This window comes from Leopardus geoffroyi, chromosome A2 (genome assembly GCF_018350155.1).
Source record: "Leopardus geoffroyi isolate Oge1 chromosome A2, O.geoffroyi_Oge1_pat1.0, whole genome shotgun sequence".
NCBI classification, from domain to species: Eukaryota; Metazoa; Chordata; class Mammalia; order Carnivora; family Felidae; genus Leopardus; species Leopardus geoffroyi.
The window spans coordinates 125,392,494-125,411,526 of NC_059331.1; the positions used below are offsets into that span (position 1 = coordinate 125,392,494).

Consider the following 19,033-nt stretch of genomic DNA (forward strand, 5'->3'; position numbering starts at 1 on the left):
CTCTCTTCCCCTCCCCTGCTTGCGCTCTCTCTCAAAATAAATAAATAAAACTTAAAAAACATTTTTTTTCAGTTGTATGGGAATATAGAAAGTGGGCGACTTAACTGTGCCCAGGGAAGTCAAGTAAATTCCTGAGAGGAAATATACTTTTTCAGGGACCTGAAGGATGCATAGGAGCCCATAAAGCAGATCAGAAGTGGTTGGCGTGGGAAGAGACTTGCAGGCACAGGAAGGAGCAAGAGAAGAGCTCAAGGCAGGAAGGAGCACAGGTGATGTTCAGGGAACACATAGTGAACATATGTGGCCACATGAGTGAAGTGCTGAGGCCAGGAGCTCAGGAGAGGGCAGATTGTAGAGGTTAGGATTAAGCTCCATTGAAAAAGGTCATCTATTGCATGTTGTGAAGTTGGGAATTTATCCTAGTGGCAACTAGGAGTCCAAGAGGCAAGAGGAACACTTTAAGTGAAGGGACATGCTCAAACCTAAAATAGAAGCAGTAGAATTTAATGCTTAAGACAGCACAGACACTGAGCAAACAGCCTGGGTTTGAATCCACTTGTCTGTTAGCTCTTCTGTGCCTCAGTTTTCTCATCTATAAAATAGACATGATAATGGCATTCACTTCACTGTAAGAATTAAATGAGGAAAGTGCTTAGAACATCGACTGACACGTGAAAGTCGTCTATGTGGGTTTTTTCTATGCTTACCACTCGGTTCTGGAAAATTTGGAAACTACTTTTTTTTTTTAAAGTTTTGTTTATTTATTTTTGAGAGGGAGAGTGTGTGAGTGAGAAGGGGAGGGCAGAGAGAGAGAAGAGGAGAGAGAGAATCCCAAGCAGCCTCCCCACCATCAGCATGGAGCCCAATGTGGGGCTCAAACTCATAAACTGGGATCATGACCTAAACTGAAGTCAAGAGTCAGACACTTAACTGACTGAGCCACCTGGGTGCCCCTGTTTTTGCAAATTTGGAAGCTGAAGCACAGAAAGACAAAGTAATTTACTGAGGATACAATGCTCTTTTGTGGTGGAGACTGGATATCTATCCATCATGCGAAACCACTTTAAACATGAGCATTATCAAACATTCATCTCTCCCAATGGATCCCAGCAGATACATTTTTTGTTTGTTTAGAGGATGAAGAGGAAATTAATTCTTCTTAAAAACCCTTTGTCATTTCTACTTTCCCCTTTTATCTTAAGATGCTCCAGCTGCTTCCCATATTGTGTTCCTCCACTCTGTTGTTCTTTTATTTTTAACATGTACCATTTCATTTTCCCAAAACGCAGTGCAATTTATCATAATGTAAAATAAATAAATAAATAAATAAACCCGAGCAGAAACACAAAGCATATTTTTCTCTAGGCAACTTCCCTCTTCTCAAGTACAGGGAGAGAGAACCCAGTGGCACCTTCAGCAAACACATGCATCCATAAGTGTATTAATCATATCAATGTAAGAAGCTGGTCCAGTTCTGCCGGAATCATATGCTTATGAATAAAAGAGAAAGCATGTCTTTGTAGATTGGCCAGATATGTCCAATCGCTGCACCAGTCCAAGGCATTATAGTTTGCAAAGCTTCCCACATTTGCAAAATAAGCACATTGATTATCAAATTGTTCTCAAAGGAGCATTTTCCTAGATTTCTATATACAATAACCAAAATATTTTGCTCCCCAAATGAGTCCTATAGTATCTGTGGTCAGAAGTAGAGACTTAACACCACTTTGTGTTAAAATCAAGCCATGTCTGCCCATTCTCAAAGTGACGTAAGTGATTAGGAACGGGGGCCTGTGATCAGGAGCAAGAAAAGGAGTTGTAGTAGATGGGAGAGAAGAAAGTGATATTTGTAGTTGTGAAGCTTTGGGCAAGATAAAGGTTGTAGAGGGTTAGTACATATAGGTCTTAGAGCACTAGGTTTCTGCCACTTGTGGGAGGAAACAGCTGAGGCTTATTTAAGAGAAACTGATGAAATAGGGTATGTGTTTGGTATATTCTAGTATTTTCTAGAGGAAGAATTTCATGACTGGAGTGCAGGCTATACAACTCCACGGGTCAGAGGAGTGGGATCCTGGATCTATGTGTAGGTGGGTGGTCTCCATCAGTATTGCTATGCCCCATGGTACTCGGAGTGTCCACAGTGCCCTGAGTCACCAAGGGTGCAGTTAGTCTAGTTGGGAGGTGGGGCCTCACAAACAGCAGTTGGTTTGAAGAAGCAAAAACATCAGCCAACTGTCAAGTATCACAGAGCTCTGTGATTCTCAAACCTGGGGCATGTTAGAATCTCTTGAAGATAGATTTTCTTTTTAAATTTAAAGTATAGAAACATATACTTAGTAAAGTACAGAAATCCCAAGTGTATATCTCCATGAGTATTTAAAAAACCATCTCACCCATACATCACCAGGATCAGGATATAGACCACTGCCAGCACCCTACAAGCCCCTTTGAGCCCCTTCCTAGTTAGTGCCTTCTGGACCCATGAAAGAAATCACTGTCAGACTCGCCTCGTCATAGAACTGTTTTGCCTGCTTCTAAACATTATCTGAATGAGATTATACAGTGTATACTCTTTTATGTGTGGATCCTTTGTCAGTATGATGTCTAAGAACTTCATTCATGTTGCTGCATATGGGAGTAGTTTGCTCTTTATCACAGGTATACAAGATGGCTATGTTAATAGCTGCACACAAATTTATATCTCATTGTGTCTTCCTGTTGAATTATTTTATTTTGTATCTTGTTGAATTGAAATTTTTATTATCACAAATGTCTCCTTCATCCCTAATAATATTTCTTGCCTTAAAATTTTTGTTGTCAGATCTTAGTAAAGCTATGCCAGCCTTTTAAAAATATATATATTAGAGATTGCATGTGTTTTTTCCTATCCTTTTCAACATTTTTGTGTTCTCGTATTTAAGGTATAATCTTATAAGATAAGGTTTATTGTTTCTTTCTATGTTTATATTTATATAGATACATATTTGATATATATGTGATATATATATATATACATGTACATAGATATATGTGATACAGACATATAAGGTCTATCTGTATTTAGTTTTTTAATTTGGATAATTTAGTCTATTTACATTTAATGCAATAACTGACATTTGGATTTAAATATACTCACTATCAGTTTTATATTTATCCTGTTTTATTCTTGTTCTTTTTTTGGCCTTCTTTTGTATCAGTCTAGTACTTTTAAATCCATTTTTATTTCTATTAGTTGTATTGTAATATATTCTTTCATTCTTCTCTTAGTGGCTACCTATAATGCATGCTTGACTTAATAGAATATACCTGCAATTAATACCTTTACTACTTCTCAGGTAATGCAAGGACTCACAACACTTTGGTCTATTTATATCCTTTTCCACTTTTTTGTGCTATTGTTACTGATTCCTTTTATTTTACATTTATTGGAATCCTCATTAGACATTATTCTTACTAAAAAGGGAATAGTCATTTAATATACCCACATTCCTCCCATTTTAATATTATTCATTTCTTCCTACATTTTCTTGCTTCCATCTGGGATTATTTCTCTTCTTCCTCAGAAACTCCCTTTACTATCTATCTATCTATCTATCTATCTATCTATCATCTATCTAGTCTTGCTGGAATGTATTTCCTTAGCTTTTTTTGGTCAAAAACTTGTTTTACTTCATTTCTGAAAGACATTTTTGCTAGATATAGAATTCTAAGTTGACAGGCATTTTCTATATACACTGTAAAAGTACATTCCCTTGTCTAGTGGCTTCCATCACTCCTATTAAACATTCAGGTGTCAGAGTTATTGGTTCTCTCAGAAGGTCATGTGTCTTTTATCTCTGTCAGCTTTTAAGATTTTTTCTTTGTTATCATGAGGTGCCTAGGTGTGCTTTTCTTTGCATTTATGCTGCTTTGGTTTATGGAGATTCTTGAATCTGTGGCTTTATAGTTTTTATAAATTTCAGATTGTCCTTGGACAGTTTTTGTTCCCACATATTTCTTCTGCTCCATTCTCTCTTCACGTCTTAGATCCCTATTGCAGAATGTAGGCACTTTCTTTTAAGTTTTATTTTTATTTTTGAGAGAGGGAGAGCATGAATGGGGAATGTGCAGAGAGAGAGAGAGTCCAAAGCAGGCTCCATGCTGCCAGCACAGAGCCTGACATGGATCTTGAACCCATGAACCATGAGATCATGACCTGAGCTGAAATTAAGAGTCTGACACTTAGAGGCACCTAGGTGGCTCAGTCGGTTAGGCATCCGACTTCAGCTCAGGTCATGGTCTCAGGTCTGTGAGTTCAAGCCCCACATCGGGTTCTGTGCTGACAGCTCAGAGCCTGGAGCCTGCTTCAGATTCTGTGTCTCCCTCTCTCTGACCCTCCTCCTTTCATGCTCTGTCTCTCTCTGTCTCAAAAATAAATAAACATTAAAAAAAAAAAAAAGAGTCTGACACTTAACTGACTGAGCCACCCAGGTGCCCCCTGGGTATTTTTATGTAGGTATTTTTATTATGTTCTATTTGAGTCTTGCCGTTTTTAATTTTACACTTTTTTAAAAATCTAGATGTTTTCTATTGACTACATCCAGCTGTTTAATCCTCTTTGCTGGTTTGTCTGCTGTTACACTCATATATTTAATTCTTTGGTATTGCCTTACTTATGGTTCTACAATTTTGATTTTCTGTATATTTTAGTTCACTGAAGAAATTACTCATCTCATCATCTACTTCTTGAACACATTAATTGTGGGTATTTTAAAATCCGTGTCTGATAACTTCAATATTGTGATCACCTATGGTCTGTTTCCATTACATGTCTTTGTTCCTCTTGCCTTGTAGTTATTTGGTCCAGTTTCCTGGCATGCCTCTTAATTTGAATGTCAGACATTATCCATGAAAAATAATATGGGGCTCTGGAAGATTTTATCTTCCTCTAGAGTGGATTTAATATTCTTTTGGCAGGCTGATAGAATACAGGCAAATCACCTTAATGCAAGCAGCCATTGCCATGACTTTAGTTTCGGGAGGCACATGTATTTTCTATCTGTCCTTACTCCTAGGGAGCGGCTCTTGGAGTGTGTGGTGGGGAGGGTCTCAGCTAAAATTCTGGGACATTTATAATGGTCTCATCTCCCTAGCAGGCCCACCTCCATGTTTAGTGTCTCCAGTACCATGAGACTGCCCGGATTCCTGTTCTAGTGTTTTTTCTGACTGTATTCATATAATTTTTGGAGTTCAGTGCTTAATGCTATATGATACAGGGGGTTGAACGTGAAAGATATGTCACACATGGAAAGTCCAGTGAGACTTGGCCAGCCCTCCTCTGCCCTGTGGTTATGCCATCTGGCTAGCTGCCACGGTTGCTGGAGTAACAGAAGAGAGATGAAGGAGACAGTCTCCTAACTGCCTCAGACTTGAGCAGAAACCTCACCTGCTCACTGTTCATGGGCCAAAAGTATCTACTAAGCCCCAATGTGACCACAGGTAGGGTGCGGAATGTAAAAAAGTACTTGGAAGACTTATTTGGTCCTGTCTATGTCTGCTATAATCTTTTCAGTTATTTTTTTTTTCCTTAAAGATGGTTAAACTGAATAAAGCTATTGATTTTCCTGTGAATATGGCTTAGGTACATCTCATACATTTTAGACTATCTTCAGTCAGTATCCCTTCAGAAATTTATTTTTTTTTAAGTTTATGTATTTATTTTGAAAGAGAAAGAGAGACAGTGGGGGAAGGGCAGAGAGAGAGGGGGAGAGAGATAATGCTAAGCAGGCTCTGAACCATCAATGCAAAGCTTGATATGGGGTCGTAACTCATGAACTGTGAGATCATGACCTGAGCCAAAGACAAGAGTTGGATGATTAACCAACTGAGCCACCCAGGCATCCACTTTGGATATGTATTTGTCTCCAATCACACATATATGAGATCATCTGCAATTGTCTCCTAGATCTCAGATGTTCTTTTCTGGCTTTTTTTTTTTTTTTAATTTTTCCTCTGCACATAAGTTTGGATAATTTGACTCATGTTTAGGTTCAGTGAACTTTATAGTCTCAGTAGAAAGCCTAGGGTGTTGACCAAGGTGTCTCCCTTCTGGGTGATCAAAACTCCAAAGTGTTCTTGCCCCTGTATAACCTCAGAAATGCCTGTTATCCCTTGGCCACCAGCGGCTGCCCTCTGGCAGGCCACCTGAGTCTTGCTCGGTGGCTGCACAGTTTAAGATCCTGCCAAGGATGGAATCTTCCAAGACTTCTGGGGCTCCTCAGCAGCTGCCTCCTCTCAGGTACCCTGACCCACAATCCCACCTAGTTTAGTGGCTCCATCACCGTTCCTTTCCCCCAACCAGACCTGGCTCTGCACTGCCTCCGCTGCCATTTGGAAAATGCCCCAGGGAGAAACCCAGGATGACACTAAACTCTGTACTTCTCTCCTACACCAGTTGCTTCCTGTGTGGGCTGCTACCCAGCCCCTGAGAGGAGTCACAGCACATACTTCATCCACTTTCATCGCTGTTCACTGTCATACCAGCAACTCTGTCATCGTCAAGATTGCAAGTCTGCATCAGGTATATTTTTAAATGTGAAATTCTCATTTTCAGTATCTTCCAAAGGGTGTAATTTTACTTTTCATTTTTATGAAATGAAATGGTTCCTTAGGCTTTTTTTCTACTTTTTTTTCCCATTATTTTACATTATCGTTCTACTATTTTGACATCAAATATTATAGCTTATACATTTACAACTTTTTGAAATGGATTGAGGCTTATTTTCAGTTTGATAGACAATTACTTGCAAGACGATTATTTTGTAGGTCAGTGAAATGATTATATAACCCTCCTCAAATTTAGTATTAATTTATTTAATCATTTCGATTACATTATTCAAAAGTTGTGCATCCTTATTTGATTTTAGGGTATTTTATCACTCAAGCACGAATCATATTGTGCTAAGTTTTCTTACTATTGTTGTGTTTTTATAAATTTTTCTTTTTTGTCTCAGTTTTTGGTGTATATTTTTTATTTGAATATATTTTATTGGTCAAGCATGAGTTTTGTTAAAATAGGTACTTATCACATTCTGCTGTCATGTTTTAAAATGAGGGAACTGAACTATAAGGAAGTAATTCTAGTTTGCCTGATGACACCCTTCATCAAATAACATTAATCATTCATGCTAGTGTAATGTTATCCTGAATTAATAAGGAAACCACACAGTGGACTTCTATTTAAAAAAAAGATAGACCAATGTAATTTATTTCAATATGATTCATTGGGTGCCTAGAACTATGTGCCTGCTTTTGCTTTCCTGAATGAATAATACTTCAGCTCACAGGAAATATTTGACTAACTATGGTCAAACAAAATTTACTGAAAATACTTCATTTTTTTAACCAGGTTTTCTTTTATAAAGGTAGAAATTGTATTTTCTTGCTTTCCACATAGGTACATTTTAAATCACGTTCATGAAAACTGCCTTAAGACAGCAGAGGTTTTCCACCTGCCTACCATTACCCCCAATAATAGTTGCTAGGCAGTGGGCAAGGCAGTCAGCTATTAACACAAGAGCCATACTCCTAATTTTCCTTACTAATAGAATTTCAATGCTATATGGGATGCCAACTAGATATCGTTAAAAAGTACTTCCTGGATTCCCTTGTAATAAAAGGTCATTGTGTTGCTTTAGATATTTTGATGTTTTGTTATTGGTTGAATAAAAGTTTATGCCTTTCATTTAATTGTATATGTTCACCCTAAATTATTCCTTTTATTAATACAAAACAATCTTCATTGTTAAATTTTAGTTTTTTTTGCTTTGATTTCTAAATTGTTTAAAATTAATTTTGCCATTTCAATTTTTTTATTATTTAATCTTACCCGATAGATCATTGTCTATACTTTTCTTTTGAAACTTCAAGTCTTTAAGACATTTTGTTTTAGATCTGTTATTTTAGGCAGTGTATAGCTCAATTTCATTTTTTAAAACAATCTGAGTACCTTTGTCTTTTGACAGATGTATTCAGCCATTTAAGTTCCTGTCATCACTGGTGTGTTTGATCTGACATTGTCTTATGACATGCTCTGAGTTCTTTTTTAATGCCTCTGTGCTGCTGCATAGTCTGCTTTTGTTTAGTATCTATTTTAAATAAGTGGTGGGGTTTTATTTGCTTTTATTTTCTGTAGAAATCTGTAAAGGACACACCCACTTTAAAGTTCCACTAGTGGTTATCTTTAAGTTACAAAGAAAAAAAAAAACTTGTATAGTAGACATTAATGGAGGTGGTAGGATACTACCTGGTTAACAACTCTTTTTCCTTTTTTTTTTTTTTTTATGTTTATTTATTTTTGAGAGAGAGACAGAGCACGAGCAGGGGAGTGGCAGAGAGAGGAGACACAGAATCTGAAGCAGGCTCCAGGCTCTGAGCTGTCATCACAGAGCCCAATGTGAGGCTCAAGCCTACAAACTGTGAGATCATGACCTGAGCCGAAGTTCGACACTCAACCAACTGAGCCACCCAGGCACCCCAACATCTCTTTTTCTAAGTATATTTTCCTCTTATAGTCACCTAGTGCAGAGGTTCTTAACTGGGACAGTTTTCTTCCCCCAGAAGATAGTTGCCAATGTCTGGAGACATTATGGTTGTCAAAACCCAGGGAGAAAGGGTGCTAGTGACATCCAGTGAGTAGAGGCCAGGGACCCGGCTTAACATCCTACAATGGAAAGGACAGCCCCCACAACAAAGGATTATCCGGCCCCAGAGGTCAGTGGTGCAGAAGTTGAGAAACCCTGATCTAGTTAAACCCTTTTATCTTGCATATGAGCAGTGTTAAGACTCACAGATGTGGGGTGCCCTGTTCAAATTCAGTTAGCTAGGTAGGTGCCAGAATGAAGAAAATAATCTAACACTGTCACTTTTTCCAGTGCAACACCTTACCTCCTTAACAGATGCTTATTTAAAACAAGCCACTCCCTGTAAATGTCAGATAAGTGCATGGAAAATGAAAGATGACAGCAATCGCTCCTTTGGTAGTAAATTGGAGACCATTTCTGCTTATTCAGCTTTTTAGCTGAATACGATCAAGTAAAACGTGATTGGTACTACAAAGCTTTAGTAAATGAGAACAGCCATGTGATCAGCAAGTGCTTTGGGTTTTCTGCAAAATATTAAATGTAAAGTACACAGAATTTGAGAAAAGGAGGTTTACTTTGAGGTCATCCCATTCCACCTCTCATCCATCATGGTCCTCTAGACTGACTCTGCTTGGACAATTTCAGGGAGGGGGAGCTTAAGACACTCAGATGCGGGTTGTAACGGTGATTACTCTAAATGCAAAGGCAGAATAGAAATTACAACTGTGATTACGGTGACCATAAGGTAACAATTGAATTTATGTTCATAAATCAATCAGGAAAGAGTTTGTCAAACAGAACAATGTGGGTATTGTTGAGAGGGAGATTCTAAGAGGGTGTGGGGAAAGGTATGAAGTTCGGAAGTGCTTTGACATGACAGGTGATACAATCACACTTTCCAGGCCTTAAAAGGAGTCTCTGCCTCCAAGGACGAAGGAGCCAACCCATTCTGAGGACCTGAGTTCCTGGATCAGAATTATTGCTTCTGCAGGGGAAATTGTGGGGAGAATTTCAAGCTTTTGGCATGATGGCTGACTTAAACTGCTGAGGTAATGAATGGCTGCAAGAGGGAGGAAAATCCAAAAGGTTTCTAAGAGGGAATCAAGCTGATAAGATCTCTAGAATATTTCCTGTCACCTGTGTGGCAAAGGAAGAGGAGTAGAAAACACTTGTTACTTGGATCAATATCTTGGATGTGGACAGAGATAAAGAAATCACCAAAAGTAAAATAAAAATGTGAATTCTGGTTTCCAAACCATGCTAGTGATTTATGAAAGTGGACTTTGTTCCATAATAAATGTATTGTTTTTTAAAAATATGTATTTTTGAGAGAGAATGTGAGAGGGGGAGGGGCAGGGGGGGGGGGAGGACAGCGGATCTGGAGTGGGATCTGCATTGACAGCAGACAGCCCAGACCACTGTGGGGCTCAAACTCATGAACTGTGAGATCGCACCCTGAGCCGCAGTCGAACGCTCAACTGACTGAGCCACCCAGGCACCCCTAAATTTTTCATTTTAATCCCACCCTCCAACCTGACCTCCTCCCCACTTCCCCCTAGTCTTCTCCAACTCAATTAATGGTACTACCATCTACCCAGATGCTTAAGCTATGGCCGTAGAGGTTATTCTTGATCCCTTCCTCCTCTACATCCTCCACAATGAATCCAAAAGCATATTATATGGATTCTAGCTCCTAAAACCATCTCCATTGCAGACACTTGAAACATCTTCCCTGCCATGATCCAGGTACAGGCCTCCACAGTCTCTTCTTTGGAAAACTGCCACCAGTTGTTTGATTGCCTAACCCAACCCGTTGTAATCTACTCTCTACACAGCAGCAAGAGGTTGTTTTTGTTTTCAACAGAAATCAAAGGATGTCACAGTATTCTTCCTGGGTATGGCCAAATGTGACATCAAGAACGTCTATAATAATGATAATGAGGAGGAGCATAATGCCTTTAATTTAGGTCCTGTTTCAATTGGTACTAAACTGCCACTATGATGTAGTTTTTACTGATTCTCATTCTATGAATGAGGATATCGATGTCCCACAAGGTTAAGGAACCTGCCCAAGATGACAGAATGAGGGAGTTCCTGAACTGTGATTCAGGTCTGTTTGATCTCAGGATGACACTGGCTGCTGTTGCTCCTGCTCTGCTCTTGGGAAAAGGCACATCCTCTCTTCTTCCTTGCCAGGAAATGCTTTTCATGTGTTTCCATAGCTGACTCTTCTACAAGCACAAGGGAGAATTCTACTTCTTATATATTAATACTGTGAATGTAAACTGGCTGTTGCAGATTTTCAGGAGTTCTGCATTATTATGTAAGAAAATAACAGAAGGAAGAAGAAAAATAATTATGCAATTTCTGAGGCTAAGCTTCAATGATTCTTTTCTTACAATGAAACATAATTTCAATTTTTCTTGAGCAAATGGGGTTTAACAAAGAATACCAGCCTAATAATGACAAAGTGAATTTTAAAAAGCTTCAGCCTGTTTTTCAAGTGAACTTGGAACATTATTACCAAGAAAGTTCAGTTTTTAATGGTATTTTGCATTTCACATTCAGTTAAATTCAATACAGTGTATTCAATATGTAGATGGGGAGGGCAGGCTTTGGAGAAAGGGAAGCTGATGTTCAATGGTAGACCAGATTTGGGCCAAAAGACCCATGCTTATCACCTACTAGATATATGTAAAAATATAAGTCAAAGGCTCTCTCTAAATATCAGTTAAACACAGGGGCGCCTGGGTGGCGCAGTTGGTTAAGCGTCCGACTTCAGCCCGGTCACGATCTCGCGGTCCGTGAGTTCGAGCCCTGCGTCGGGCTCTGGGCTGATGGCTCAGAGCCTGGAGCCTGCTTCCGAATCTGTGTCTCCCTCTCTCTCTGCCCCTCCCCCGTTCATGCTCTGTCTCTCTCTGTCCCAAAAATAAATAAACATTGAAAAAAAAATTTTTTTAATAAAAACTAAATAAAATAAATAAATATCAGTTAAACACACTGAGGAGTGGAGGCTAATTCGTACCTCCAAAAGTTATTGTGGTGATTAAATGGGACAACAGATTCTAAAGTGCCTACCATTGTGCCCAGACCTTAGAAAGATTTCAAAAGAATGGGTTGTATCTGACGTGTAACAGACGCACAAGCAATGCAGGATTATAGAGACTGGAGGAGGTCAGAGTAAATGAGTGATATAGGAAAGACTTCTCAGAGTCAGTTACATTTAAGCTGGCATTTGAAGAATGGTTGAAATGTCAACAGGTGGAGATTAGTGATACCAAAAGTCCAGTACAGTACATGGGTTAAATAAAGCCAGAAAAGAGTAGTAATCCAGGGATCACTAGTGGTTCGGTATAAAAGGTTAACAGAAGGAGAGATGAGGAATTAATAGTATGATGAGATTGGTATATTCCATTTTAACCAAACCTAAAAATACTATCCAGCGTAAGATGCACTACAATTTCAGGCTCCCTTCAGAAAGATAAAAACCCAGCCAACTAGCAGTGCCATAAAAATATTTATTTTATTGAAAGAGCTCTTTTAGAATTGGACGTCATATGTTATTCTCATGCAGAAGTTAGAAAAACAAAAAAGCAGAATAAACTGGCTTAAGAATGCCTACAGCCCGGGGCGCCTGGGTGCCTCAGTCCGTTGAGCGGCCGACTTCCGCTCAGGTCATGATCTCGGGGTTTGTGAGTTTGAGCCCCGCGTCAGGCTCTGTGCTGACAGCTCAGAGCCTGGAGCCTGCTTAAGATTCTGTGTGTGTGTGTGTGTGTGTGTGTGTGTGTGTGTGTGTCTGCCCCTCCCCCACTCACACTCTCTCTCGCCTTCAAAAATAAATAAACCTTAAAAAAAAAAAGAATCGCTAAAGCCCTACCACTTCCAGAATTCTGCGTCATGTGTGCATTCAGGACAATATTGTCCTCTGTTCCCCCCGAGAGCGCTGATAACTTGGTATGCCTTAACGGAGTGCCTGCTCTGCTGTTGTCTGTGGGCCTTCCTCCACACTGCCGGCGCTTCTTCTGCAGACTCCGATGTGCGTTCTCAGGCGGTGGCAACCGTATCACTCCCACCACATGGCTGCCAGACATGTTAAGACACAAACTGATTTCAGAGATGTTAAAATGTGGGGGGAAAGTGTGCTTTTTCGAAAATCTTTGAAAGTCAGTGGCTGCGAAAGGCCCTGAGAATGTATCCTGCTTCGAGTCTGTACTTAAATCTGTAGCCAATCAAGAAGCATGGAATGCTTTTTGAATCAGATGGGCTTTGGGTGATTCATTCCAGCAGCAGGGTATGGGGCGGAGGTGCAAGAATGGGGAGCTCTGAGATCTGTGGGCTGGTGAGAGATGAAGATGGTCGCAAGCAAGTGAACAGCTGAGAGAGACAATGGAAAGAAGACAAGAGACTTTCCATGGGAATGCTGCTCTACTGAGCAAGTTCATACTCTTTCCCATTGTGATTTGTGCATAAAATCTAGTCTTTTAAGTTAAATTGGGTTTTTCAGCAATCATATGTCTGGGCCCCGAAATGAGAATGGGGAGATTTATTAAAGTAATTTGGGAAGCTCCAGTTGTCCAGACTGACAGCAAACGGTTTCCTCCTTTTGATCCTTTAGTGCGTGCTAGGCCCTGAGCTACATACGGAATAAGCAAAGATGGGCATGCCTCAGCCCCTGGCCCTGAGAAGCCCACAGCCTTACAGGGAAGACAGAGGGAACATGAGTTAGAATGCCACTGGGTGCATTCTGTGCAGAGTGGTGCAGGGGAAGAAGTGTAGGCACAGAGGACAGAGCATCTGAGGCCTCCGGTGTGGCATTAAGTGGCATAAAGGGAGTAGCAGAACTACTGTTGATCAAGATACACAAAAGCAGAAACAGGGATAGGACAGTGTGGGCTTCTCTGCTCAGAATTCAAATCTCTTTCAGTGGGCAGCTTTATTCCCCATTTCCTTCAGGGCAGGTTTATACATACTGGTTCCTAACTCAAGCAGTCCTCATGGAGACAAGCAACACCCTCATATCATATGTATGCCCTGTCTCCCTGCAAGGGCCCAGGAAGTGGGAACACAATAGGGCTTGGACAGTGGGTCTTCTCCTCTGAAGTATGAACCGACTTGGAGACCTCCCCTCTCCAGATCCCCACTGCTCTGGGAGTGTGCATTCCTTATGGAGGAAGAACATCCGAGCAGTTCTTTTTACAAGCTGATACGCCTTTGCCTTGTGGGGGGAAAAAATGTCCTTCTTGCGATTTTACTCTGTCTTAGTGAGGAAGTGGATTGAATTTTCTGCTAGATCAACATGTGGGACTCACGCCCAGAAAAATTTCTGGGGGGAGAACGTGCAATAGATGTAGATGCTGCTGTCTTGAGTCATTATGCCAATGATTGGTGTGGTTCTCTGCAGGGTCTATCTCCCTGAAGAAAACCCCAGATTAGACATAAAGATGCCGCTTGAGGCTACTGTTCTGTCAATTACTGAGAATAGCTCTGCAAATTTTATATATATATATATATATATATATATATATATATATATTGAATGCTAAAATGGGGAGTATGAAAATTGAGAATAAAATTTGCCTAGATTAAGCATCCTGCTGATGCCTAGATATTGGTGAAAGAAACAAATCTCTTTGGTAGAGTTATTACCCATATGTTTACGATATTTTAGATTTAATCTTCTATATTTAATGCTGAAGAGATTTTCTAGCTAGGGTAAATCCAACCATGGTAATGAACAAGTGGCAAAATACAAAATGGCTCAATGCAAAATTATGAGAGAAGTCGATTTCTTACTCACATAGAGTTTGAAATGAATGTTTGTAATTGGCAAGCAGCAATCAGCGACCCAGGCTCTCTCTTGCTGTTTTGAAATTTACTGTACTCACTTACGAGAACCTAGCAAGCAGACAAAGGCATCAGGAATGATCCATGGGTGGTTTCTGGGAGATAGGCTTGAAAGGAATCCATATCACTTCTGCTCACATTTCATAGGTGAGAACTCAGTCACCTGTATACACTTGACTATAAGAAATCTTGTGAGGTAGACTCATTGTATGTTTAAGAAGTAAAGGAAATAGATTATAAGTTGAAGAACAGGTAGCCAGTCTGCCATGGTTTGTCCTTTTCACCAAAGGTGGTATTTGTCCCGCTGTTCTTGCCACATGAAAATACACTCACCTTCTCATCAAGGAAGGAAACTAAAGTCCCATCCTGTCACCACATCCAACTTTGATCTCTGTGTGATATACAGTCTTCTCCATAGGTCTAGATGACCCAGTGAAACAGTTATCTCTGAATAAGTCATTTGCCCCTCACACAGTCCACAAGCAACAATGGAGCATGAGAAGGGTGGCACAAAACTCCCATTCAGAAAAAGAAGATACTCGTCTTGCACCCGTCCATAATAATGATGGGATCCTGCTGGGCCGGCACCAGGAAGGCCACCTAATTTCAAAGTTTCTCATTTAAGCCTTCATTCTGCTCTATAAAAGGAACACCACGGAACCTGGTACCACCCTCAGGGTTTTTCGTTTCGTCTTGTCTCGTGTCGTGTCTTGTTTCATTTTGTTTAGTTACACGCTTTCCTCTACCGCTCCTGAAGCGGGCATTGGAGAACAGGCCTTTCTTGAAAGATGTATGACTTTCATAGCCCATTTTGTGCTGTCGTAAGGTTGGTTTCCCAAAGATTATTTTAAGGGTGAAACTGTCAAAGAAGGTGTTAAGCCCAGAATCATGGTTTCTTTGACAACAGAAGTCCCTCAAAAACTGTGTGGGCTTTTGATCTACTTGCTTCAGTAAATCTCATGTACCAGAACCAATACCCACATCTTTTCCTAGCATAATTTTTTAAAATGTTTTATTCGGTTTTTTTTTTTTGAAAGACAAAGAGAGACAGAGCACAAGCAGGGGTGGGGCAGAGAGAGAGGGGGACACAGAATCCGAAGCAGGCTCCAGACTCTGAGCCGTCAGCACAAAGCCCGACGCGGGGCTCAAATTCACAAACCACAAGATCGTGACCTGAGCTGAAGTTGGACACTTAACCAACCAACCCAGGTGCCCCTCCTAGCCTAAATTTTAATCAGCTTTGTTTCCTCATCTCTCTTTCTCCCTTTCTCTCTTCCCCTCTCTTGTCCATCTTTCTATAACGTTCATGGTGGCCATATTGACGCTACCTAAAACAATGTTTTGGGGACAAGGTAACATGCATGATCTGATTTTTGTTATAGAACTTGGCCACTCTGTGTTGTTACCTCTGGACACTTGATGTTATTGGACAGCTGGCCTCTCAATATCACCACTGGTGTAAATAATTTCTCAGCTATTCCAGTGTCTTTTGATTGGGAGCACTGATTGGGTTAAACTCCTCTCTAACTCCCAGGGAATATGGAAAAGGAGCTTCCTGTGTATTGAGAAGTGAACCCGTGTCTTACCATGACTCAGTCCCTTTATGAGCTCACAAACCATATGTATCCTCTTCTTTTTCAAAAATAATGCTATCATCTAACTATTCTGCTTAGGGGGAAAAAATGCACTCAGAACTGCCCCAAAAGGAGACAACTAAAGTCATGTCAAGTGTTGCATCCTGTTCCAAGTCTGGGATCTCCACGTTGTACACCTCTATTTTCTTTCACAGTTAGTCTACGCCTATAAACTGCATTGGAAAATTCACCATCAAGAACCCGCAGTGGGAGAAAGAAATGAAACAAAATGGAATTTAGGTAAAATATATAAATATATGTACTTGAGAAAATAAGGAAGGGATTTCTGGTAGAGGCTATGCTTTTAGGCAAGAGATCATGGAGCTGTAGCTGGCTAGTATTGTTACTTTCTTGCTCTCCTACCCAGTTTACTTACACCTTCATTTCTTTTTTTTTTTATGTTTATTTAATTTTGAGAGAGAGAGAAAGAGAGAGAGAGAGAGAGAGAATGAGCAGGGGAGGGGCAGAGAGAGAGGGAGATACAGAATCTGAAAGCAGGCTCCAGGCTCTGAGCTGTCCGCACAGAGCCTGATGCGGGGCTTGAACTCCTGAGCCTTGAGATCATGACCAGACTTTAATCAACTGAGCCACCCAGGCACTTCTTTACACCTTCATTTCTGAGAGATGTGAGCCCCTGGCCATCTTTCCTGTATAGCACCACAGTAGTTTTCTATGCCTTCTGCTATTAGGCATGGTAATATGAGGACATCATCTGGGTTTCATCCATATTCCTCTCCAGCTATAGTGTCCAAAAATGTCTCTATGTTTCCTTGATAATTATGATCAATAATTACAGTCAACACTGTGACCTCCTTTTATGTCTATTTAACTTAGTGGCTTGAAGAACCCCAAATGGCCATGTTCCAATTCAATGGAATCATTGCTGCGTCTCCTGATAGAAGAATTACTCCGTCACGATCCTATGTATGCACTGGGCCAATGTAATCATTGACTTGTGAGTTAGTGGAATGGTAAAGTTCCCCATAAATAAATTGTGGCACACATCCACAGAGGAGAATTAACCCTGAGGCAAAACGTACTAGTCCTTGTCAGGTAAAAGCATACTGTTCTGGTTATTTCTCTTCAGCAGAAAGCAGTAAAAAACATTTGTCAGTTTAATAATTGTATACCAGGTATTGGGGCTGTATCTCTTGTGCCAATTCTCGGCTATAATCGAGCCATCCCACACGATCAACTTTATGATAACCCCCTCTTTCATAGACCTGTGTAAGTTCTACGCATTTAACTTGAGACAACTAGAGATACGAGGGAAGTCACCACCCCTGCAAGTTTTCAGACTGAAAGTGGCAGTAACTCTAAATCACACAGGGATGCAGTATTGGTTTTTATTTATTTAACATGAAGGAAGAGTTTCAGGTTTCCTACTTTGCCCTTCCTGCCGCAATAGCTTCTGTCAAGGATCTGGGAATCAGTGTAGGAATTCTGCTTGCGACTGAAGATTTTATTTCCACCTCTGCACTCAAGAACAGGGAATATATCCCAAGGCAGATCTGGGTCTCAGTCTGCCTACTAGGGAGGTGGGCTAGAGTCATGACTATTAGTTGATTTTAATAGTCTCCCCCAAATGTCTCTAAGGAAAGCTAAAAGCTAAATGTAGATTCCTTTTTTTTTTTAATGATTGTGGTTACCATATCCCTTCTCAAAGGTAAAAACTCTACTCCATTTAAGGAGCTCCAGATCCGGGAATGGATGAGGGGCCATTATTATCAATTGTGTGGAGTAGCCACTGTGGAAAACAGTATGGAGGTTCCTCAAAAAATTAAAACCAGAAATACCCTATGATCCAATAATTCCATTACTAGATATTTACCCAAAGAAAAGGAAAACACTAATTTGAAAAGATAAAAGCTTCAGCTTGATTTTAAAACTGATTTCCTTCTTCCTTTGATAAGTACCCTCAGAAAAGATTTCTATAGGGCGCGTGGGTGGCTCAGTCAGTTGAGTGTCTGCTTCAGCTCAGGTCATGGTCGCACGGTTCGTGAGTTTGAGCCCTGTATCAGGCTCTGTGCAGACAAGTCCAGAGCCTGGAGCCTACTTCGGTTTCTCTGTCTCCCTCTCTCTCTGCCCTCCCCTGCTCGTGTTCTGTCTTTCTTGCTCTGGAAATTAAAATTAAAATTTAAATTTAAAAAAAGAAAAGATTTCTATAAATATTTCTTATTTCTGCCTATAAAAATTAGCAGTTATTAAAGTTTTTAACAGTTTACTTTGGAAACTGTCCAGTACAAAGTAACAATGAAAGAATTCTACAGTAAACACGTGTATACCCATTATCGGGATTCTACCATTAACCTTTATCATATGTGTTTTATCACATATCTGTTTCTCATCCCTCTTTCTTTAAACTCTTTTTCTTTTACGTGTTCCAAGTATGTTGCAGGTTTGATACCTCTCCCCCTAAATAGTTCAACATGCACAGGAGTTTTGACAAATATATGCCCCTGTGTAACCCAACCTATTTAAGTATAGAACCTGAGTCTTTCATATGTAAGTATTCTCTTCTTCAGCTTAATTTTGTAATGACCTCTGGAGTATGTTGAGTTATTGCTTCACTCATGACCTGGGGACAGTGAAAAGTGGGTATGGGTTGGAGTATGAGGAAAATTGATTTCTTCTCGTTTAGCTACTTACTCAGGCAAGAGGAGCCCATCACTAAAGCAGAGGATCCGGTTCAGCAGGCAAAGGAACGTCAGATTTTGTATATGAAATAAGATTCTGATAGCCTCTCATTTGGTCTGCCGTTTTATTTCTCTGTGGTTTTTTTTTTTCTGTTTCCTGTCTTCCTGTGAGTTACTTGAACCTTAGAATTCTATTTTAACTTATCTATAGTGCACTTTAGTGCTCTCTTTCTATAAAACTTTAAGTTATTTCTCTCAATATTATATTAAACACACATAACTTACCAAAAGTCTACTG

At 40.0% G+C, this 19,033-nt stretch overlaps 1 long non-coding RNA gene across 2 annotated transcripts in view; it reads left to right on the plus strand.

Moving 5' to 3' along the window:
• LOC123606681 overlaps positions 1-19,033 on the plus strand; it is a 75,514-nt gene that overhangs the window by 54,313 nt on the left and 2,168 nt on the right. For both annotated transcript variants that reach the window (XR_006716432.1, XR_006716433.1), the window contains exons 2-3: positions 6,434-6,559; positions 16,255-16,339. This is a non-coding gene — a long non-coding RNA (uncharacterized LOC123606681). The remainder of the gene's footprint in view (positions 1-6,433; positions 6,560-16,254; positions 16,340-19,033) is intronic.